The 24,939-nt window shown below is 40.2% G+C and overlaps 1 protein-coding gene across 1 annotated transcript in view; it reads right to left on the bottom strand.

The window, feature by feature from the left end:
• Positions 1-24,939, bottom strand: part of HTR1F (5-hydroxytryptamine receptor 1F) — a 310,261-nt gene that overhangs the window by 5,740 nt on the left and 279,582 nt on the right. Inside the window, exon 3 of the mRNA XM_075593307.1 lies at positions 21,391-21,479. The gene's annotated coding sequence lies outside the window, so the exon portion shown is untranslated. The remainder of the gene's footprint in view (positions 1-21,390; positions 21,480-24,939) is intronic.

Raw genomic sequence — 24,939 nt, 5'->3', positions numbered from 1 at the left:
AAAACCCTTGTAAGGTCAGTTGTTGTTTTTTAAGTCCTCATCAGTGGTGCTGTTTTTATGTATTGTTACCCCATCTTGTTCTTGTGCTTCTTGTCTGGCCTAACCTGGTGTGCCTGGACTTGATCTAGGAGCCATCAAAGTAGCTCACCTCCACCCATCTTGCCCCCCTGAACATACCCCTTAGATAAAACAGGTACACGGAAATGGTTTGCAGGTTCAAAAAGCCACAGCTTTTATTCAAATTACAAACATAATAGAACAATAACTACCAAAAGAGCTGCCAGAATGCTCTAACAACCAGTAAGGACAATGGTGCTCAACGGTGGCCTGCAACACCCTATTCTTGGTACCACACATCCCCGGAAACTCAGATGATTAATCATCAGCTGCAATGATGAGTCCCACATAGCCTTGTCTGGCAAAGTTACCCTGCAGTCAACCAAGAAACATCCACCACCAAGGATGTTTTACAGACCCTTAAATTAGTTCCAGAGCTGCCAGACCAGCCAGAATCTTTGCATCACCTCTAAGATTGTGCCATTATAAAAATCCAGGCCTAGATTTGTCCAAATGGGTGCATTTGTCCAAACAGATTATCCAAAATCTGGTTGATAGATTATCCTGCCACCTAACAGCAAAAAACAAATCTTCCTATGAACAATATTAGACCAAATCAAACGCAACCTACCCAACTTAACCTGAATCCATGCCAAATCCCTGCTGATCACATTAATGAAATTCAGCAATTTGACAAAAATTACATAGTTGACATCCACTCCCGATTACAAAATTATCCCATAACCTCACTGCAAAGTCCAATGGAAATACAGCTGCGGCCAGACGCGGTATGTTTTCTTTTTTTCCAGAGCGGTTTTAGATATGTTAGCGCTCGGAATTTTAGCGCTGTCTGCAATACTGCAATACCATCTAAAAACTCAGGTGGGCGTTCGCAAGCTGTTGTCTTAAAAGTCTAATAGCAATTCAACCTACAGTACAGCCATACATTTTCTGCAAGTCTGTGTGTGTACGCGCGTGCAGTAATTGTAAATTTGAAGATTTATACAATATTACAAAAATATAACGTCGCGTCTTCTTCAAATATAAAATTAGCACATTTCTGCACTATATGTATTATTTAGTAATCAATACTTTTACTTCTTTTCATGCTGTTTATTTTATGCGCATGCGTGTACTGTACAGTTTGTCTCATTTGAACATTGTTGAAATTTCAAATTCTTAATCCAGGGAGAACCTGCCCAATCCTTAGGCAGACGTTCAGCATACCATGTCCCCACAAAATAGGATCCTAAACCTATTGAACCTGCCGCATCTGTAAAAAGTTGGATATTGGCAAGCACCTCTGGAGCATTCTGACATTATAAGAACACACAAAACTTTGCCAGACCACCAGATCCTTCCACCAGCCATAGCAGCAGCCAATGCTTGAAAATACCCTCCTCTTCAGCATCACTCTGGCCCAAAAAAAGCAGGTGACTCAACAGGAACTGGAAACTGACAAAGAGTAGCTTTTGTAAGGGACAAGCAAAAACCTCCATAGCCCCCGTAAGTGCTCTAAGCTTTTCAACTGAAGTTTATACTACATTCTGAGCAGGCAGGCAGAAAAACCCCAAATCCACGCACCATCATGAAAACTCCTATAAAGACTTTTCTCCAATTAACGGTAATGCCGCCCCTCAATATACTGTAGTTCAGGGCTACTTTATTCCTGCAATCTTCTGTTTCACCATATGACCAATGTTTCAGATCCCTCTTAGTTTGTGTCTAGGGGTTAGAAAATGATTTTTTATTTATTTATAAAATGTTTTACCAGGAAACACTACATTGAGAGTTACTTCTCGTTCTCAAGTATGTAGGTTATATGGAGGGCACCAGCATTGTTTTCATAAAGTCACTGTAAACATTTTGCACAATTTGTTATGTCAGGAGTGTTACAGTTTTATATTTTTAGATTCTACACTAAAGGATTGTCAGGACATGTTTCTGTCATGCTGAGCATTCATTTTTGCCTTTTTGATAGATTTAATTTTTGTTGTGTAGAAGATTTTCTCAGTTTACTATGGAATAAACTCTCCTTACAGATTCACTTCTATTGTCCCAATATACTCACTTTCTTCTATCTCAATTGCCTTAACTATTACTTTTCACATAGCAGACCAATCTATTTTATGTCACACTCTTTAACCTTTGTGTCACAGCTTGTCTTGGTTTTCTTATTATCTTTTAAACCACATTTAACACACTACAGCTTGTCTTGACATGATTCCACAGCACTGTTCCTTTTCGTATTGAACCTCAATCCACACAAATACAATTATAATTTTATAGGAAGTCCTGTGGATATCTTGATGACCATATAGCAATTTATAATGAAATCATGCTAAACTGAAATCAACTTTTTACCTGCTTTAATCACAATATCAACCTTAACACCGCTTCTTTCCTTCCTAGTCAGCTCCCTCACTACTGTAGCTACGCGTGTGAGTGACATTTGATTTTTCCCTATATTTCCACTCCCTGGAGAGAGATTCTTGCTGCTACGGAGTGCATGATGGTGCAGTGCATACGTTAGGCAGAACAGAAGGCCTGAGAGCTCTGCAATGGTATGGGGAGGCTTCAGGAAAGGCTCTCCATGATGGTTCTTCTGTCAGCGCAGCAACTCAAACCTATGAGGATCCTGGGGCAGCCAGGATAGTTCTCACAGGCAACTCTTCTCATGTGTTCACACAGCAAGCATCACACCAGAGATGATATAACTGGGTTTTATTGGTTCAGTACAGCATTACAGGCTCAATTTCCTGAAGGCTATACCCAGGGCTTGAGGCTCTAAGCACCCCTTCTCAGCATACCTTACTCCCTAACAGAGTAAGGCCTCAGCCACTTCTACCCAGGAGAGACTCACTGTTGCATCCTCATAGCAGGGAGGGCAGCACAGAACTAACTCCCAGAACCCTTGCTCTAACCTCTAGAGGGAAACCCCCTCCTTCCCAGAGGAGTGGCTTGTAAACCAGCCTCCTATCTGTCATAGGCCCCCTTTGTAATACCAGGCTACTCCTGAACTTTATTAGGTAACCACATATAACCATACAACCAGGCCTTGCAAGATTTGCTCCCAAAACTGCCCACTCTTTACTGGGACTTACAGTGCTAGATGGGCCAGAGAATTAGTAGCCCAAAGGGATTTGGCTACATGTGTTCATTCAGTATACTTCCACAACATAACATTTCCCTAATTTCTCAATTGTGCCTGTTTCTTACATTACTATCTTCAATATGTGTAACTTATTCTTTAAAAAACATTTTTGTAACTTGTATTCTTTAATGGTTACCTCAAGCAGTCTGGGTGCTGCAACCTGCTGGCAACGGGAGGGCTGAGGGCTCCATGGGGAGAGCAAGGACAGGGAACAGGGGGACAGATTACCTTGATCTTGGTATCTCCTGATGGTGCAGTGCCTCCAACCAGTGAGGATCTCCTGTTGATCTTCAGCGGATGGACCCCCACTGACAATCCTTCATACCCAGAGACATGAATCCACACAGCAATGTATTTTCTCTCTCTTTATTCAGCAGACTCCATCATAGAGTAACACTTCTCAACTGCGGTACTCATCATCATTCCTGCTTCTTACTCTCTTGGCCTAAGCTGCATGATATCCCCTCCCTTCCCCTAGTAGCATGGGGGAAGGGAGAGACAGTTTCCTCATCAGACCTCATCTCTCTCTTGTCTAACTGCTCTAACTGAACTAACTAATTTTGGAGGCATGTCCCAATTTGAACATCCTTGGGGAGTGTCTCTAACTCTGACTAATTACAAGCCAGAGCCGGATACAGATTGGTCCTCACACAGCAGGGGGCGTTTCAACCAATATCCACCCCTTAGATTGCCAGCCTCAGAGTTGCCAGGCCCGCCCTCGAATATTGATACAACATTCAAGGCTGAAATACACATACTGGCCTAATAATGGATTTAACCTTTCCACTGCCTGCACTAACAGGACTGACAGAGGAAAGGCCCAGAAACAGAAGTAACTGCCGGGAGGCTATGTTACATATGTAATATCATGTTTGATTTCTTGCAAATCGTTGCTTTCTACAAAATGCACCTTACTGCACCGACACACTTTATTCAAGCAAATACCCAGTATGTACCTGGCAGATACCTGGAATGCGCCGCTCCTCACCTCTGACAAGCCCCGTTGTGTTTGCCTTCCCAGCCTGGGTTCATGCCTGGCTGACGGGCGGCTGATCTGTTAAATGATAATGATTAGGATTTAATAGGCTGCAATGCTTCGCGTGTCTACCAGATGGCATAAATTCATGAATTGTAATGCAGTATATATATATATACTGTGCAGTATTGCAGCCAGCGGGAATAAAATGCTTCAATCCCTGCCTGGAAAATACCTCAATGCACTCGGGCAGAAAACAGTCACAAACCTCAATACACCCGGGTATACCCGAATTCGTGGGACTAGCCGAGCTCGAATAAAGTGTGTCGCCAGTGTATATTAAATTGCATGCACTGCACAGTTAAGTCTATCTTTTACATATTGTACCCTTTATACAGTGTGTGTGTCTGTGTGTATGTGTACTGTGTGTGTGAGTATATAAGTGTGTGTGTGTATATAATTTTGGAGTTGAAATTGGAGGTGAAGATTGGAGGAAGATTGGGACTCTGCACAACAACTTTGCAACTGTGAGAACTTTACTTTCGATACGCTGTAATTCTTTGTATTCTTTCTATCCACCAGTACTTGGGAAGTCTCTCCTCATGCATCTCACTATGCCCTCCCTATTGCTTTTTCTGTTTACTGTTTCCTCACTCCTTTGTGAATGTCTCTGTTTTCTCCAACTTCCCTACTCCCCACTGCACCATTATTTCTACACCTTTCTTCCATCAACTTATTAACCCCTCAATAAAAAACACCCACACAAATCCTCTAATCACAACCTTTATCTACTCCTTCCTGCTGCTGGGTATCTCCCTAATCCTGAACCCAGACATATACACCTGATTTCACCCATGTCTCCCTGCCATCTCTTCCCCTGTAAATTGTGCCAACCCTCTCATTTTAATACCGACTAACCTTAAAACTCACACCACAAAGCATCCCAATAGCCTGCTCTCATGGCTATTCACCCACACTCAGTCATTCCTACCACCCATTGTGCCCAAGCACCCCCATCTACAGCACTTATTCCCTCACCTGCTGTCTCTGTAAGTTCCCCATCAAACCTCTAAGATTGTAAACTCTTCAGGGTAAACTCTTTCCTTTGTTGGATTTTGCTGCACTTATTGTATTATTATAATTCCCTGTACTGTATTCTTTGTGAAGCGCTGAGTACACTTGTGGCGCTATATAAATAAAGACATACAAGACAATACAACATAGTTTAGTTAGCTTCTGGAGATAGGGTTTTGTTTATGTTTTGTATTACTTAAAGGGACAGAGCACCCATTGTTTTTGTTATATGTTTGGACAAACAAATCCACCAGCATATTATTTCACCAGAAGAATTGTGTTGTCTCCTCACTAACCACGGTCATCTTGCCACAATATATAGTATATTGTATTTTTAAAGTACTGTAGCAGGTTTACTGTAAATGCATTGTGGTCATAAAGGATTTGAATGCCACCAAGAAAAATATTGTTTAATACCAATGAATCTACATTTTGTTTTAAAACAGTGACTAATTGCAAAAATAACACAATTGATGTTCAAATACAAAATAACAGAGATTAAATAGACACCGCAATAATAAAACATGCAAATGAAGCGGGCTGTTTGGGGTATTATATCTTCAAATCTTTGTTTCTCACACTTTGTATTATTGCAATGCTTAATAGCACATTCAGCAATTCCCAAACAGGAGGAAGTGCCAACACACTGATGATGATCATCATAATCAAAAGGGTTGAAATGACTCCTTTCCAGGAACATACGATTTCTTTACGCATATTGAATTTTTATGATATGATGACATAACCCTGAGGTTCATAGATGAAGCTTTCACAAGCTATTAATCAGTTTTCGTTATGGCTCACTTGCTTTCTTCAAACTTGCAATTATGCAGTAATATCTAATGAAGCAATGATTAGCAGGGGATATCTGATATCTGAACCTAGTGTGGATGTTTTTTGTGCTCCTTTATTTCAGTATGTCTGTATTATAGATTGCTACCTGAAGTTCATACAGGGGAAATGTTCTGCAACAGTCAACATATTTTCATGAATTAGTTACAACTGTATATATATTAATTATTGCAACATGTATCACCCATTATTCCCTTTGGCAGAACCCGCATAATTTGTAATATACTGTATGCTACTTCTTGATTGCTTGGTAATTTATTTATTTATTTACATATTCATGGCTATTATTTATTTAATCAAATATAATATTCACCTTTGCATTTACAATGCAAACATTTTTGCCATTTTGAAGCATTATGAAAGGCACTTTAAACTTATAGAAAATTATGCTAGCTCCTTGGATCTTGTTAATTAAAAATGTAGAGTAGTAAGTTGATTAAAAAACAACTGATGCCCTGATGTATTATTGGATGAGCAAGCAAAGTGAAGACTTCCACTAGACCTGTGACCTCTTTGGTTGTGTGTTTGTGTTTTTTGTGTGTGTGTTCTCTCTCCACAGGCCTTGACTGATTCTGATGACATTTTAAGGGTATCTTTCTTCCATCCTAACTTAGATCTGCCAGAAGTTTCGACCAGGAGAAAAATAAAACTGAGCACAACTTCCCAGCAAATAAATCAGTCAGGCAAAAAGCATACCCATGGAGAAAAAATATCAAAATAATGGCATATTTTTAAAAAGCAGCATATTGGGACAAAGCCCAAACCAACGCGTTTCGAGCACGGCTCTTTATCAAGGTGAAGATAAATGTTACTCACCTGGGGTGTATAAATACCGGCTTAGCGCGCTGCGGTCTCCAATCCCGTTCACTTCCTGGTTCGTCAAATGATGCGTATAGTGACGTCAGCGCGCAAAGACGGAATGCAAAATAACACAACTTTATTAACACCACATAAGAAAGAAACTAACACCCCAGATGAAAAATGCTTATTAAAAACGAAAAACTTGACAAAACATAAATACAATCAATTGACTTACATACAAGCCTATGAAGCAATGATAATAAACACTTATGTAAGCAACACCCTGATAGAATGTTTTTTATATACGAAAAACAGCACCATGTCTGTTTAAACACAGGGGAAATAGATGATGAATGTGCTTGTAACAAGCAGAAATATGTGCTTGATAAAGAGCCTTGCTCGAAAGGCCTTGGTCTGGGCTTTGTCCCAATATGCTGCTTTCTTTAAATGTTCCGTTAAATTTGATATTTTGTCTCAATGGGTACGCTTTTTGTCTGACTGATTTATCTGCTTGGAAGTAGTGCGCAGATTTCTTTATCTCCCTTTCTACGCTTGTTATGAAAACGGAGGCACACCTTACCCCAGGACGAAGGTACTGATTCAACAAGAGGTTACAATCGAATGTGAGTTATTGGTCTCTATATTTATTTATTTATAAAATGTTTTACCAGGAAGTAATACATTAAGAGTTACCTCTAGTTTTCAAGTATGTCCTGGGCATAGAGTTAAAATGACAAATAGTATATGGTTACAAATACAGTTACATAAGTGAACAGGGTATACATTGCATGCACAGTTAAAGATAATATATATTATGGGCGTATGTAACAGTTACAGACCAGATTAAAATGTGAAACACCTTTGCTTTTGAAAGAACTTAAACTGGTGGTGGATGTGAGAGTCTCCGGTAGGTTGTTCCAGTTTTGGGGTGCATTGTAAGAGAAGGAGGAGCGGCCGGATACTTTGTTGAGCCTTTGGACCATGAACAGTCTTTTGGAGTCAGATCTCAGATGATAAGTGCTGCATGTGGTAGTGGTGAGGAGCTTGTTCAGATAGACAGGTAGCTTGCCCAGAAAGAAGGCAAGACAAGAAAGGTGAACTTTGCGCCTAGACTTAAGTGATGACCAGTCTAGTTCTTTGAGCATTTCGCAATGATGTGTGTTGTAGTTGCATTGGAGTACAAAACGGCATATTGAAATGTAGAGGGTGTCAAGTTTGTTAAGGTGGGTTTGGGGTGCCGAGCCGTATATTATGTCTCCATAGTCAATAATTGGCATTAACATCTGCTGTGCGATATTTATACACCATTCACTGTGTACCCACATCGTTTATTATATGTCTGTACAAGAGGAATCGAGTGGTGCTCTATTGGATTAAGACTGTTTAGAATATGTAACTTCCACTAACAATTAGTGCAATAATATGCAAATCAATCAAACAAAAATTACAACTCATTATATAGTCAAAGTGAGTCCCACAAAAAGGGTGTCCTCAGGACAAGTGATCCCAGGAGTGATAAGCACAAATACCAATGATAAATTAGATGATGAAACGAAACGATGCAACCAGATAGTGGGTGAAAATTAAAAGTTCACTCGTGGTTTTCCGTGCCCAGTTGCCTAGCAACAGTTGCACTTTGGCTCTTGCTTCCATTTTCCCAGTCCCCTCCCTATCCCCTGCCCTTTACATGTTTCCCCTGGCATCTGGTGGGCATATTTAGCACAAACGTATCACTGTTTTTCTATGATGAAAAATGTCCATGTGGAGAACGAAACATTGATGAATTGCTTGTAATTTGTAAATAACTCTTAATGACTTTCTTCACAAGTCCAATGGAGTGCTGGATTTCTTTTTTTGAAATGTATAGTATAACTGTTTATACATCACGGCCTTCTTGGGAATAATTCGTTTTGTGTGTTTTTTGTTTTTCAACTTTCGGACAGTTTGTTGTGAATGAGATTATTACATGGAAGTGTTTTTGCAGTTTGTGATATTATATTAAACGCATTTCTTTTCAAGTCGCAATAATGTGAGAGTTGAAGTGATAGTCAGCATTTAATTTTTTATTTTATTTCAAGACAGTGCTTGATCATCGTGACAGACAATAGCTGACTTTCAGACTTCGTTGCTGATGCCTCGACTGTCAGTGTAAACTAAGCTTTTTTATAGGCTCATAAAATACCACGCAAGTGTGAGAATTAATTGGTCAAACATTACCGTTTAACTGAAGTTTGCGAATAATTGGACAATTTGATGACTCCACAGGACAGGGGCATGTGTTCAGAGGAGTACACTTCTGAAGATACTTTATGTGACCTTCCAGTGAGAAAGGATCTGTACCAACTGAGAACTGTTCCACCCAGTTCACAGAAATCCTTTAGGTGCTCCATTAAGATACCATGATCCACAGTATCAAATGCTGCAGAGAGGTCAAGGAGTACTAAGATCGAACAGTCACTTCTGTCTCTTGCCATCAAGAGATAATTTAGCACATGAACCAGAGATGTTTCATTACAATTCCATTTTCTGAATCCTGACTGGAAGGGTCAGCGAGAACCCGACCTATAGTCGGGTCAGGTAAGCCACAGTGTTCTAAGTATCCTGAATACAATATACCTGCTTTGTATACTTTGTAGTCATAATGCTAGCAGCTACCTTGTCCCTGTTAGAGTACATTTAATATACAGTATAACTGCCTTGCTATGCTTAGAATAAGCATGCATATTGCTACCAGCTTGTGAATCAGCCTATAAGCTCATCCCTAGTTACGGGTTACCTGGTTGACGTTACGTGATTGCATCGCACACCTAGTACTCGTGCTAAGCAAGGGTTAAACGTGGCGGACATCAGAACGCTTATCACAACATTAGACCAATTAGGTGAATTCATGTACCTATAAGTTCTTATTGTTACTTTTACCACACAAAGAGCTTTTATATACCTAGGAAATTGATATTTTCATATGAGTGCAGTTTGGGATTTCAAGAGTGGCAATTAGCTGACCTATGTACTCAATATTATAAAGCCCTTCCATTCTACTCTGGGCATTATATCTATCAGGCAAGGGAGTCCTGTATGTACCACTCACATATGCAGCCAAAGGCTGAGCAACGAAAGAAACTAATTCAGCCATATATAGGACCATATGGGCAATGTAGTCTCTACCAAAGTAGACTCTAGCCATTAGTCCACGTAGTTCTATAGTGCATCAGCACTCTCCTATGTGTCTTTTTGTTATTGTTTGTTTAGTCTGTCCAAATATATTTTAATATTATAGATACTATTAAAGTTAACATATTAATTAATACACCATTACACTTTAACTTGGAGTGCTACAATAGGGGCCCTTTTCTTCCTTACGCTTATAAGGTTCTGTCTCTTATAATATTAAATTAGAAAAACATATTAATCTTTCCTATGAGCATTTCTATTCTGTATACAGTGATACTCTCTGTTCTTTTTGATGGCAGTGTCTTGTTTTAATTAGAAGTATTTGTTTAGCAAGATGATATTTCACTTTCTTCATCTATTCTCATGCATTGCTCTCCTTGGGGTAGATCCACAAAGCTCCATTAAATCAGGTCAACTAACGTCCCATTACCTAAATAGTTAATGGATGTTAGTTTCCCTGACTTTAACGGAGATCAACAAAGCTACAGTAAATGTAAACCCCTATGGGATTACCATGGTGTTGCAGGCGTTAAAGGTGCGGACCAACATAGTAGCCAATAATTGAGACACTGATGTATAGTTCCTAGGAGCCAGACATGGTAACATTTGGCGTCCAATATGGTGCTGGGCCAGCAAAATAAAAAAATAATGGTTTGTGTTTTGTTGGTATTGGAACCTTTAGAGTGGTTTATCTGTTTATTTGAGCGTTGCCACGTTTGTGTGTTCCCTGCCATGTGCATGGAGCTGCTGCTAAAGATTGGGGGCTATGTATCATGGCCTAAGTCTTAGCAGTGCGATGAAATTCAAAATGGTGGCAGTCAATGGCCAAATGCCTGACTACCCGCCTAAACAAAATGTCACCCTTTCTGAGGAGTGATCAGTGCACGTGATATTGATATAAACTAAGGACTGTGAGTTAACTGTGGTGCAACGACAAGTTGGACTGTGTTTGACTATAGTGGGCTCCAAACTTCCGCCGAAGAAGGTCTACATGAGCCCCAAAGAGGGAATACAGTTCCTGCTAGTGACATTGTGCCACATACTCTGAGTACATGAGGCTATTTGGTAGTGATGACACTCGATAGTAGCCAGATGCCAGTGAGCCTGCTAAAGGGCAGCTACTTTACCATTCAGAAAATTACAATGGTAATTTCTCGAAAAAGGGAACTGATGTGCACCCAGGGCTGAGAGCCCAAGAAGCAGCAAAATTATAGTGGGCCCAACTCCGTGCTATCCGAACATTTTGCTTTTGTTATAGGGACTGAGTTTTCTGCCAAGAATGCAAGAGTGCTTGGATGCAACGATGCAGAGTGGCGTGAAAGTAAAGCCCTCTGACTCTCCAGTCACAGTATGGAGAAACAGGAAACCATGGGTCATACCCTGCTCCTGTGGATTTTTTAGGTGAAGGACTTATTGTTGTTAAAAGAAGGAAGCATGTGCAGCTGAAAGTGACCATAATACGCCCTCTATTGAGATCGTGTACTGAACTTTGTTGCTTGGATGCTGCTAAGATGTCTTCTGCTGCCAGTATCCCCTGGTGGGGTTTTTGCCATTACCATGGGAGAATAAGAATTTGTGCTAGATGCATGCTTTGGGCGTAGACATCCTGGCAGGACTCTATTCATCACTGCCAGCTGCCTGGAATGCGGTTTACCCTATATGCGACTCCACATTTAACAAACTGTGCAGTCTCTGATAAATTCTGCACAGGGAAGTGGAGACATGAGTGAGATGGATGGCTTCCCTCAGACTTAGAAGCAAATCCTCCATAAATCAGTTGTCCTAGATAGATGGAATGAGAAAGGGAACCCTCAATTTCCTTTGCTGTGTAAAACAGTGATGCCATACCCATCCCTACGGTTGATGAGATGCCACTGTAGACTTTCCCGATGGGACCACCAGAAGACAACTTTGGAAAGAGGTGGCTGAGGATACACTAGAGGTTCTGCATCTTGTGGCGCATAAAGGATCATCCTGTGTGGCTTGTCCGGTCTCATCTGGAGATTGTGTGGCCCCAGAAGGGAATGGAGTCTCCCTTTCCTTTTCATTTGGGAAATTTTGGGTGGATGCTGTGTAGCTGGGTTGCACCAGCTACCTGGAAATTACAGAGGCATCTTTAAAGGTGCCCAGGAGTTAGGAGGTCTACATTTCAGGTGGTGTCTGGAGATTGGTCTGACCCACATGGTGGCTGGCTAAAGGGGTAAGATCGAACAATGTGGAAAGGGGGGCCTGTGACTGCTTGTTTTTCCGTGTTTATATACAATGGGATGTGGCCATGGCAGAGACCCCTAAAGAAGAACCTTTAGTCCGGGTCCTACCTGGTGCCCTCTGCAGTCGTAAGCTGACCTGACAAAGTCAGGCTAATCGTATGATCCGGGATCGGGTCAAGAATATGTGGGGATAAGAGTACCCTTATAATCCATCTGATACAATGGACATAGTTGATATGTTTCGAGATCATTGGTTACAATGCAGGGCAAAGGCTACATTACACAGTACAGTCATGCTATGCTCAGAGAATCAGGACAGGGTACTGTAGTTTGATGGTATGAATATGGCACACTGGGTGAAGCATTTATAAGGATAGGGTGAAGTATGTAGACAAAAAGGGAGCTAAACGGGTCCAATTCGTAGAAGTACCCGATGGAAAGGGTGGCATCGAAAAACCTGACCCTGCTCATTATTGGTAGATACAGTAATACCAATGCAAGTTTACTACCCTGTTTCTGATCCCATATGAGTCAGATGTTACTATAGTAGTACTCTACACCCACTATAAACCACTATAAACGTGGGTTTATATTTCTGACCCCTCAGGTCTCAGATAGTCAAGGTACACCCTGTGACTCTATGGTTGAGTTTTGAATCTCTCGTAAATGCCCCTGCTCTCTAATACCAACCTATTACATGTTACTCCCCTGGTATTGGTTATATCTGTGCAAAGGTTATGCAATACATGTACTGTATTGTGTTGATAATGATGCATTGTTCTTTGTTTTCACCATGTTTGATATGACTATTGTTAATGTTATGATCACAAGTTGTAGCGGCCAGGGGTGAATAAATAACATCCAAACTGCTTAGTTCGGCATAAGCTCGATGATAGTACCATGTCATTATGAACTATAATAGGGAGTGGCAGACAGTGTTGTCAGTAGTGACATGATTATGGATAGTCGGCCCTAGTGGTTCTTACAGTAGAGTTATAAGTATGAACATGTGTGGTTTAAGTACTACTGCTCTATGCCCACTTTGTGTATGGTGCAAATAACGTGATAGTATTAAGTTCCCAGAGTGGTAATGCTGATTAATAAGTACTGTATGCTATGTTCGAATTTCCATAGTAAATGTTTCCACCTGTGTACAGTATATGTATTTTGAAAGATGTATACTACTGCTGCGGCCGAGTTTATTCGAGCATTTGCCCGGTCTCGGCCGCAGCAGTAACCTGGCGCGCGCCGGGGGGTGCCGGGCGCGTGCCGAAGCCGCGGAGGAGCGCCCTCTGATCGGGGCTTTCTCCCTCCGCTCGCCGGGTAGGCCGGGTCCCCCGGAACCCCCTGCCGTCGTCCCCCACATCGCGGGACACCAGGGCTCCCTCGGGGAGCCCTGGACGCGCGTTCAGGGGGCGCAGGCTCAGGATGATGCGTGACCGCGCGTCGGTGACGCGCGGCACGCCGAGGGAGTGGGGCTAGCAAGCCGGGACATGTCCCGGCTTGCGGTACTAGCCCTACTCAAATTAAACGTGTCGCCAGTGTACTATCATATGCTGTATGTATCAGGATGTGTATAATTAAAAATTCCAATGAATCCATGGCATGTTTGCATAATGTTGGAGACAACATTGGGTTTTGTTAGGAGAGAGTGTAACCACCCTATGGGATTTAAATGGTCTTGCAGGGGTTAATGGTGTAGACCCACATAGAAAGTGATATTTTCCAATTACACAGGACCCGGGGGTGTGAGCAGGTGCTAAGCTCCACCCTATGTTGCCTGGGAAACAATGTAGTCACAAGGAGTATATAGGAGGAGTGTAGAGGCTGGGAGGAGAGGAGCCTCAGTGTATATTGTTAGAAGTATGTTCCTGAGTGTATAGAATAGACCGGTCCCTGTTTATTATGTTCTGGATAGGGACAGTGCCCCTTCAACATAGTGTCCCAAGATATGGCCAAGGTGAATCCAAAGGTGCACAGAAGAGGAGGCAGGTCCGCCACAGAGGTCCCTATGAGAAAGGCCCTGGGTGCCATTTGTTCAGTTCTACAGGCAGATCCACACATGCCTTAAATCATTCTCTGTCTAGAAGTGGCAGTTCAGAGACAGGAATGGGGTGTAGATCCCCTAAATATATTGAGTCAGCAAGGGTCCAAGAAGAGGCCCATAGTGACAGAGCGTAATGGACGTTGTGCAGAATGGAGTCGGGTCCATTAAGAGAAGTTAACTGTTCGCAGCACCCGAGTGTTAAGAGTAGGTGCCTGGGGATGTAACTTGTTAAGAGAACAGACTGCACAATGAAACAAATAACAGCGATGTCACTGTATACTGTGAAGGAATGAGGAGATCTCTAGTACCAACAGGGCACAAATAAAGAGTGTTGTTTGTACTACAAAATTCCTGGCGCCCATCATTTCCCTCTTTGCTACCTCATTGCACAGATGCACAGATCCAGCACCCTGAATAAGGTAATGCCTTATGAGTAGCCAATAAAACAATAAAAACACTGATCTAATCTCCCTAGGAGCCAGGCAGGGAGGGTTACATAAATATGAGCAATAACATTGGCCGTTAGGGCCCTAATTTGCATATTTGTTAATGTGGCTTTAACCAGATAACGTCGTGATTAAAGCTGCATTAGCTGGCAGTAGTGCTGCTTCACATTAGCCGTATATGCTAAGGAAGATGCCAGGTATATACAGTATATACGGTGGCCAAGAGTGCACGTGTCATGCATGCTTTCATGGTCAATTAATTGGAGCCATGGGTTTAATATAAATTCCCTAATTACCTTACTTACTACCTATTGTATAATCACTGGCATACAAGGGGTTAACCACCCCCTTTAATCCTCCTGGGTGGCATAACCACCCTCCTCAAGGCACCTAACTCCATAACACTGCCCTGATACCTCATTGTGCCATCCCTCCTCCCCCTGATGAAGCGTGGTGAACACGTGAAACATGCGTCGGGAACGTAGGGCGTCACAGCTGTGACGTCACTCGAAGTGGCGACATCCTACTACTTGGCTTACGAGCAGGCTTGTATTTTGTACATACATTCCCTGAAGAAGTAACCTAGTGTTACGAAACGCGTTGGAAGAGAGGTGTCTATGCTCTTCTCCCCCCATCTTGTGTGATTCTGGACACTGTCTACAAGCCGCCTGCCTAGTGCCGTATCCCTCCCCACTGCTGAGCATCATTGGACTGACACGCACGCTGTGCGATCCACGAGAAGCATCGCGGAAGTTGAGGAGCGACTCGTGACGTCATCGCCGAGCGCCCAACGAGGAGTGGCGGCAAACGGTGCAGTGATCCATGGACGCTGATTCCTGCGGCTTCTTTACCACCCTGTGAGCTGTGTGCTGTGGGGCTTTCTCTAAAAGGGACATATCCACACTACCCCTAAACGGAGGACGCTGTAAGGGACAGATGAGACGACTCCAGACCCATTGCATGCCGAGATCCATACGAGGGCGTCGCACAGTGTCATCTCCTGGTGTGGTAAACCAATATACCAACTGCTTGTTTATTCTTACTTGATGTACGCAGAACTATTTACTTTTAACCATAAAGTCACATTTTTTACTTTATTACACTATGTGCGTTGTGCGCCTTGTTCTTTTGTTTTTTGTCTAGTTCCTGGGGTGTCGAGCCACCCCCAAGAAAGGCTGCAGACCCACGATTAGTGCAAGATCTACACTTAAGGTCCACAACATTGTTTGTTTAATCACGGTGCACTGTTCACTTGATATTTGCTATTCACTAGTTATTAGCTGCGCACTATCACTTTTTTCTTCTGTTGTATTTTGTGGCAGCTTTTACATTTTGTATCCAGCTAATGCGCATCCCTCAGGGGAGACTTAGTTGCAGTATTTGGTATTTGAACTTGTTACATCTGACTACTATGCTTTGAGAGTTTTGTTTAGCCTTATACTATATGACTGTTGGGCGGCGAATGCAGGGATTATTTGTGACATTTCCCTGTTACTCTCTATATATATGAGAAGCAAATAGGTATATATTTGGCTATCTCTTATGCCAACACCACCTCCACATAAGCAAGCTTGTAATTTATAGAAGCTTATACATCTGAATTCAGCTAAATGTGTATTATACTTATTAGAGACTAATGTGCAGTAATTGTTATTCTAAAAGGTTACAACCAACTACCATGATTTGCGAATGTTGTTTAGCCTCATACTAGATGTTTTTTTAGGTGGTGTATTCTATATATGAAATATAGAGAGACACTCTTTTGGCTATTCCACATGCCACCGCCATCTCCATAGTTATATTGTACAATTGTGATTTTGACACACAATATACCCCCTAGTAGGACAATGCTCCTTTAAGATATATACTGATGGACAATCATCAAGTATATATATATACTCAAATGTACAATCACCACATAAGTCTGAACTCTAATTGTATAAATTAAATATCATAACATACCTAACCAATTTATTGGGACAATTAGAGAATTGTAGCCATATAGCATTAATAGAATTTTAATGGATGTCATGATGAGTATATAGAGATACGAGTCTAATTGATTTACCTTTTTTGCGATCATACTTCTATCTGCCACATTAGTATGGGGATTTTTAATAATGTATCTGTGTTTTTACAATCTATGTAGAGATAATAACGTTTTATTATTTTTGATTTCCTCAGTGATTCTGGGAAATTTACCAGATTTGCAGTATTTTACTGCAGGGCCATTTGTGTCCAATAGTAGACCACGTACATGATTGAGTACTGAATAGAGGGGGAAATCTTTCTGATCATCCTTTTGATCAAACACTGTTAATAGCCAATAAAAGATACTGATCTAATCTCCCTAGGAGCCAGGCAGGGAGGGTTACATAAATATGAGCAATAACATTGGCCGTTAGGGCCCTAATTTGCATGTTTGTTAATGTGGCTTTAACCAGATAACGTCGGGATTAAAGCTGCATTAGCTGGCAGTAGTGCTGCCTCACATTAGCCGTATATGCTAAGGAAGATGCCAGGTATATACAGTATTAAACCCTTGGAGGTCACGGTGGCCAAGAGTGCATGTGTTATGCATGCTTTCATGGTCAATTAATTGGAGCCATGGGTTTAATATAAATTCCCTAATTACCTTTCTTACTACATATGGTATAATCACTGGCATACAAGGGGATAACCACCCCCTTTAATCCTCATGGGTTACATAACCACCCTCCTCAAGGCACCTAACTCCATAACACTGCCCCGATACCTCATTGTACCAGTTATGGGGGTAGGTGCCCAGAGAGGGAAGTTAGGCTGCATGAGCTGATTAAGGGGGTGGCTAATCCCTTGCATGCTATCGCGGTTTTACCGCTATGACATACAATGGGTTGCAGGGTAGTTAGGGTATTGCTATTAACCCTTTAATTACCTTTGTGACATGGAGTTAATACACCGGTCTTGGCCAAAAAATATTGCCTAGTCTAGGGCTATATTGCTCAGGCAATATAGGAAGCCAAAGTGGCCCACTTCAGAACCCTGGACAAGGCCCCCAAAAAATCGGTGACCTGGCGTTCGCCACCTAACGGCAGATACAGCGATGGCTTAAAATAATATTGCGTTAAGGCCCATGTTAATTTTAATGACCTGCTGTGAATATGCGTTGAAGTGGTCCACACCTCTTTTGCATATCATTGACACTAACGGCCATTAAAGTTAATGACAAGCCCTCTTACCCATAAGACAGCACTCAAGGCACTCTTATTGAGCTTTGAAGATCCCCATCAGCTCTTAACAAGACATTAACTGGAGTTAACATCACGTTAAGTCACAAACGAAGCTCTGTGGATATACCCCCTTTATTGTTCTCAATTTGATGTGTGCATTTGTTGACTTAAAAATAGCACAATACTGTTGCAATGCATGCAGTGTTACATCTTTATAAGTTACATTGCACAAATATATTACTACAGTACCTATACATTGACATAATTTGAGATCAGGTAATCATGTCATCTCATTTACTCATATTCTGACTGGGTAACTGTTGGAATTAAACATGTCATTTTAAATCAAATACTTTTCTCAATAATGCTGCCAATCTGCCATACTTACTGCATTATTATACTACTTTATTTGTATGGTGACTTTAAATGCTCAACCGATTAATAGCTTTCAGAATGAAATAAACTGTGATTCTTTCATCTGTAGCAAAGCGTTTTTCTAAACATATAATCGTCTATGTACACAAAAGAAACAGAATCCCTATTAGGAGCACTCAACCCCTACTGATACATAAATTAAAAGAAAATACTTTATTTGTAACAAATAGGAAAGAAAACTGTATACGTATATATTTAAAACCTAAGGACATAGTGGTGAAAGAGATACCCCTAGCTAATGTAGTGCACCTCACCATAGGTTGTATACTACAAAGCCTCACATATATTGATGAGGATCCCCCCTTCTATAACATCAAAATGGCCCACTGTGTTGATTGGTAGGACAAATGGTATGGTAAATTAATATTAGTGAGGATCTGAATGGGAAGCTGTGATTCTAGATAACTAGATAGATGCACTATCAAACTCAAATCCGAGCTACTGCATATTGTTCATCAATGAATCGCAACCATAGTCTGCAGTGATATTTAGACACCGGTGTCTACCTTGCAGTACTACCGGTAAGTATTAAACAAATAAATTGTTGAGTGATTGCAGATCAGATAAGCAGAGGAATATTGTCCTCCTGGAAGAAAAACTCTATGTGCAAAAGAATCTCAGACTGTTGGGAGACACAAATTGTTATGAGATTTTACCCACCAATCCCACTATCATCTATAGTAAAAGGTTACGATCTATACTACAACAGGGACTGTTTAAAAAAGGTAATTTCTCAAAAGGAATACGAAATTCTTATGTACACCTTCCAAAAAAGTTTTGTACGTGATTTAGATATTTTATGAATTCCTTTGGCTGGTCTTCCTCTCAATTTTATATACTTTTCTCTGAGTACTCAAACCTGACTGCTGATTTTTCTTATTATTAATTTTAAACCTTTGTCTTAAAAAATTGTTTTTTTATGGTTTCATGCAAAAAAAGATTGATGTGAAAAAACAAACTTTTTACAGATTTTTCTACTTGCAGATGTGATGGCCATATCTTTATTAAAGTGAAGTGAAAAGAGTAGCACTCCCAAATAGTGGTCACGTGGTTAGTATTTATTCATCCAATGTTTTGGTCCAACACAGCAGACCTTTCTCAAGGTTATAAGTTTATGTAACTAATATTTTCCTGTTAAAAAGTGATGCACAATAATTAATTTTGCTTTGTATTTATGTATAACTGCTGTATTAATGTAGGTTTAAAAGGTTGCATCAACCAAAATGGTTGCATGGAGTAATTCTGTAACAGCCACACTCAAGAATGTTCGCTACAAAAAAAAGAATGTATAAGAAAAAAAGTGCTATCAATTGCATAATTATAGTGTCTGTTATACTAAGCCCCTATAAATAGCCTGATTGCCAGGCAGCATAATGTCATGGAAAATGACATTGCATCATGTTTTTTTTTTTAAACATTTTAATTATCTTTTTTTCTTTATTAACCGTTAATTGAAGTTTAAGCTACAGGGGGCTATATATCACAGTCTACCAACTGCAAAACCAAAAACAGATGCAATCATACTGCATCAGTTTGATCAAACAAGAAAATCCCATTGGAAATGGGGTAATAAGTATACTTTATGATTTCTGGTGATATTATTAATGACACGGGTAGAATCGTCTGAATGGTCTCATATTTGGCCCTAGTACTGGAATGCTACATGCCACTGTTTATAGTCTTTTTTTACCAAAGTATTTTGTCTGCAAAACTGGGGCAAACACATACTGTAGCACCAGATTTATCAAGAAAAAAAATCTCCTGGCTTTCTATGGGATACATTGTCTTTAATAATTCTGGGGTCGTTTTTTTACCAAACATTTTGTTCAAGCACTGCCATTCGCTGCACTTCCTGCTTAAACTGCTGTATCTGTAAGTCTCCTAACATACTACTAAGGCATTCATTATAGTGCGCGCCTGTCGCCCTAGCGATGTGTGCACTGTAGATGGAGGCGTGGCGGATGCATCACCAGGCTGGTTTGCCCTCATTGGCTGAACCGCTCACGTGATGTGGCCGACGTGCGATAAAAACTAATTTTTTTGTCGGCTTAAAATCATGCCGTTTAGTTGCTCTTTATGGATCACGCGGTTGCTCTTCATCGCTAGCGTGGTCGTGCACACTATGGGCGGCCTCATAGTGGTCCTGCATTTTGTTTGCATCGCTAGCACCGTCGAGCTCACTTTAATCACGGCCTGAGATTGTAAACTCATCGGGGCAGTGATTTCCTTTGCTATTGTCTGATTATATGTTTTGTACTCTTATCGTACTATATTTCCCTGTACTGTATTTTATGTAAAGTACTGTGTACATTGCTGGCACTAGATAATAAAAAATACACATACATAAATATAGTTTCACCCTAGTTTTTCTTCATGGAACCTAATAAACATAACAATACCAATTTGTATGAGTATCTTGGTACTATGCTTGTATTTTGCCCCACAAAATGCAAACAATATGTAAAGTAGTTATATGAACAATTTGAGAAGTTACTTCATGCAGTACATCCTTTTTTGCTTTATTTTTCTGCATCAATAAAAAGCTCCATTTGGGAGCTGGCAAAGGGTATTTGCCAAGAAAAGGGGTATTTAGAATTGTCTCAAGACAGTTTAGTCATAGAGAAAACTCATTGCGTGGGCAGAAATAGCGAGTTCGCGGCTCGTAAAAATAAGATCCCAAGTTAGAGTTGGCATACAACAGGCACAAAAGACAGTTTGCCTTGGAGTCCTTATCAAACCAACTCCACAGGCGGAGCAGAGGCATGAAAATTCCTAATTTATTTAAATGATCTCCACATGGGTGTACACACATTAAATAGCACCTGCATTGCATTAGCAACCAATTTAGCATTGTATGCCTGTACTTAATGTTAGAAACTTTTTTTTTAACTATGTACCTATAGGGACCAGGTGCTAATCAGATTACACTTTAAAAACACAGCATTTGCAACATACTTTTTATGGAGCCATGGCTGCAATTGCTGCTCTATTGATGTGTAGACGCAACCTGTCAATGCTTGATTATCCTGAGAATAGACAGGAACCTGGAAAAGAAGAGAAATAATGTATTATTATTATTTATTTAAATGTTGCTCTCTGTTAAATTTGAGTTTTCTTGATCTCTCTGCCTGTTGGCAGTGTTACCTCAGTCACTGTTCTGCAACGCTTCCTTCTGCTAGGCTCAGACCCACAAAAGTATCACTTTTATGGTGTGTGCTGATACAATTGAGCGCAAACGTTCCACATGTGGAAGTATTATGCACAAATATGGTTGTGAAAGATGCAAAATTTACACCGAGCCAATGGCGCTAATCTAAGACCTCACGATCTTATTTTAAGAGCAGCGATGAATGACTTTCTAACGCTTTACGCTAAGTAGTCTGTAATTCCAGAAACAGCAATGATGCAGCACTCAACTTTTAACACCAGTGGTATTTTTACAATGACAGCTAAAACTCTAAATTGGGTCTGTCAGTAGATGCTAAGATTAAAGACCTAAGGGAAACTGAGTAACGTTTTGAATGTGGGAGCTTCATACATTATTTAAAACAAATATATTTTCACTTTCTGAGCTTCATATATTATCCCATTTAGAGACAGATAAACTATACTGTAAAATCAGGGCAAATAACATTAGGTTACCTTAAATACTAAACACATTTTATATTCACTGTAAAAACAACAGCCGCTGTAAAAACTCATTAGCATAGGGTTACAATTAGGTTAATTTAGCACTACCTTGCATTAGCTTCAGATAACCTGGCATTAATTCATGTCTTATCTAGATGTGTCATTACAGTAGGCCCCCCCAGATCCTTAAATATATCTCTCCACTTCTCCAGCAAAACACACATTTCAGGGTCTGGAAGGAGCTAACGCCACCTTTAGGTATAACCTAAATAACATCAGGTTAAATCCCTGTGCTAACCTGAATGGCCTTTACTGGATATGTATTTTGTCAGGAGGAACGCCTATTTTGCATATAATTAAAAGTAACGTGGAAAAAATACAAACATATGATATTTATGGAGGTTATTTGCTTTAGTGCATAGGCCTTACGATTACCTAACGTTAGTTTAGCTTAACATTAGGTTCAATATCTTAACGGAGTTACTGCATCTGGCCCAAAGTCAACATTGAACATTTAGATAGAATTATGCTCATATCATATCTTTATGGCACAGGAATCAGTTTCCATTCATCTCCACAACAAATTCATGAAAAAATCAATTTATTGAAAATATATAGAGAATAAATCCATTAATTGAAAATAGAGCACAAAAGAAATAGGTGCTGCAACGGGCTTTCAATGTACACAGGATGGAACAGATTTCTGATAAGAAGAAAATGAATAACTAATAGAGTTTATCCCTTTTTTCAGGTGTCAGGTCCAAAGGGAGGTAGAAAGAAAATACAGAGATCAGTGTAGAAATGTAGGTTTAAAGCACACTCCACATATTTTTGGAACATTAAATAATTTTAATTATAATTTGTAATATTTTAACCTAGTGGATTTTCCATATTTGCATAAAATGTTTCTAAATTAACCAGAATTGTCTAATTGACTAAGAGGTCTTATTCAATAATCCCTGAAGTGTCCAATCGTGGAAAACTTCCATCTCACAGTACTTAAGTGAGAAAGCGGAAACAAATTCTAACATCCTCAACACATCTGACAGCTCTTTAGATGATGAAATCAGCTGAGACGAGATCTCCTTAATTAATTATTATGTCTATAATAATAATAATGTCTGTAAAATGTGCGCATTACGTATTCATGCTATTTTTATGTCACTGAATTCCATTTTCAACTGCAATGAACTGTACAGTAGGGGCCTCAATCCTAAATGATGATAACGATACTAATATATTTGTGCATGTTTCATTAAGTATTTTCAAGGCAAAATACAGAATGAAGGATAAACATGGTAAAATAACATAAAAGTAAGATTTCTAACATTAGGTCAGCTTTATTGTTAATGTTTTAGCTAACAATTACAACATTACACAAGGTCCACCAAAATGTTCATTGCAAAAAATGTATATGTATATCATCAACTTGTTAACATCAAATAAGCATACATCTCATGGTCATAATGTGGAATCATGGACATATTGCAGACTACTTTGAAAAATATATTCCAAAATCATAATGATTTCAAATAAGTAATTTTTTTGTGCTATTTTCTATATTTTCTAGAAATGTTGTTCTGACAATAGGGCCAGCTTGGCTCATTATATTAAAGATTTAGCCCGCTGTTTTGCCCAACCTGTGACTATGGTGATTCAGGTATTTGGTCAGAATGGCCATCTAAGTGTAGCCAAAATGGCTGCCAAGCACTGTTCATATGTGCTCTCTAATTTAGTCATCTCTAAAAACAGTTTATTTGGTGTTCGTGTTAACTATTTTCTATGTGATTCATTGTATGTGGGCTCCTGAATTACTTAGCGAATCCAGCATACTGTATAATGAATCCAAGGACTATCCATTGTTTTGGCCCAGGTGCAGTGTTGTGGGACAAAGGGGAGTTGCACTGGGATGTGGCCACCTGCTGGGAGAGTACACACTTCAAAGCCGGGGTGTTCTCTCCCCAGCAGTGAGGCGTCTTGCCCAGTGGGAGGTATGGAACTGAAATCAGAGAGTGGTGCCTGAGTAGTAGCCCCATCAGCACGTTCCCTATTAGCCAGTTAAGTTAGGTCACTTAACAGAGCATTGTGCATCTGGGCCAAAATTGGGCTTATGCAATAAGACAAAGGCACATTGAGCGGCTAACAACTCCTATTGCCTTGAATTGGCGTGTTTGATGATAGCAGTGCAATCAGTCACTTCAAAGCTTATTGAATAAGTGGTAGATTACATGAAAAACTTTTATTGGCACAACATTTTTTGGGGGCTCCACTAAATAGCTGAACAGAATTTCACAAAATGGTTACTATAAAACTTATCTTTGAAAGATACAGTATCAAACCTGCTTCTGCCCATGCACAGTTTTGGACTGCTCTTGTAAACAGCTGTCTAAGATTCTGTAGTGAGTGAAGGTTTAAAAAGATTTATATAGTTGTATAGTGACAATATGAGTGGATTGCACTCTCCATGGCTTATCCACCACAGTATAAAATGATTAACGCATATTATTAATTATAATTCTGTGTTTTAAGCTCCAACAATTGGAAGGCTATAACCTGTATTTGTCACTTGGAAGAGTAACAATTCTGGGGAAGGCTTTGAACTGCTGTACAGGGCTTCTTAGTAAATCACTACTAATTTCTCCCTCAGAGTTCGAACATTTCCCAGTGTTTTCCTAGCTGGAAAAATGAGAAGTTAGCCTCTCACTCTGACATGCATTTCAGCTGTTCATGCTGGCTTCCCGGCTCAGCTCTGGATTGTTTCTGACTATCTTTTACTCCCTTTGCCTCATTTGTATGTAGCATTAATTTGATTGTGTGGCCTTATGGTTCTTTGGTTTAGGTTTTACACCTGCCCTGGTGTGTCATTTTTACACA

Source organism: Ascaphus truei, chromosome 3, assembly GCF_040206685.1.
Source record: "Ascaphus truei isolate aAscTru1 chromosome 3, aAscTru1.hap1, whole genome shotgun sequence".
In the NCBI taxonomy this organism is placed as follows: domain Eukaryota; kingdom Metazoa; phylum Chordata; class Amphibia; order Anura; family Ascaphidae; genus Ascaphus; species Ascaphus truei.
Note: the sequence above shows the minus strand (reverse complement) of the source record. Positions and strands in the feature narration are given on the sequence as shown.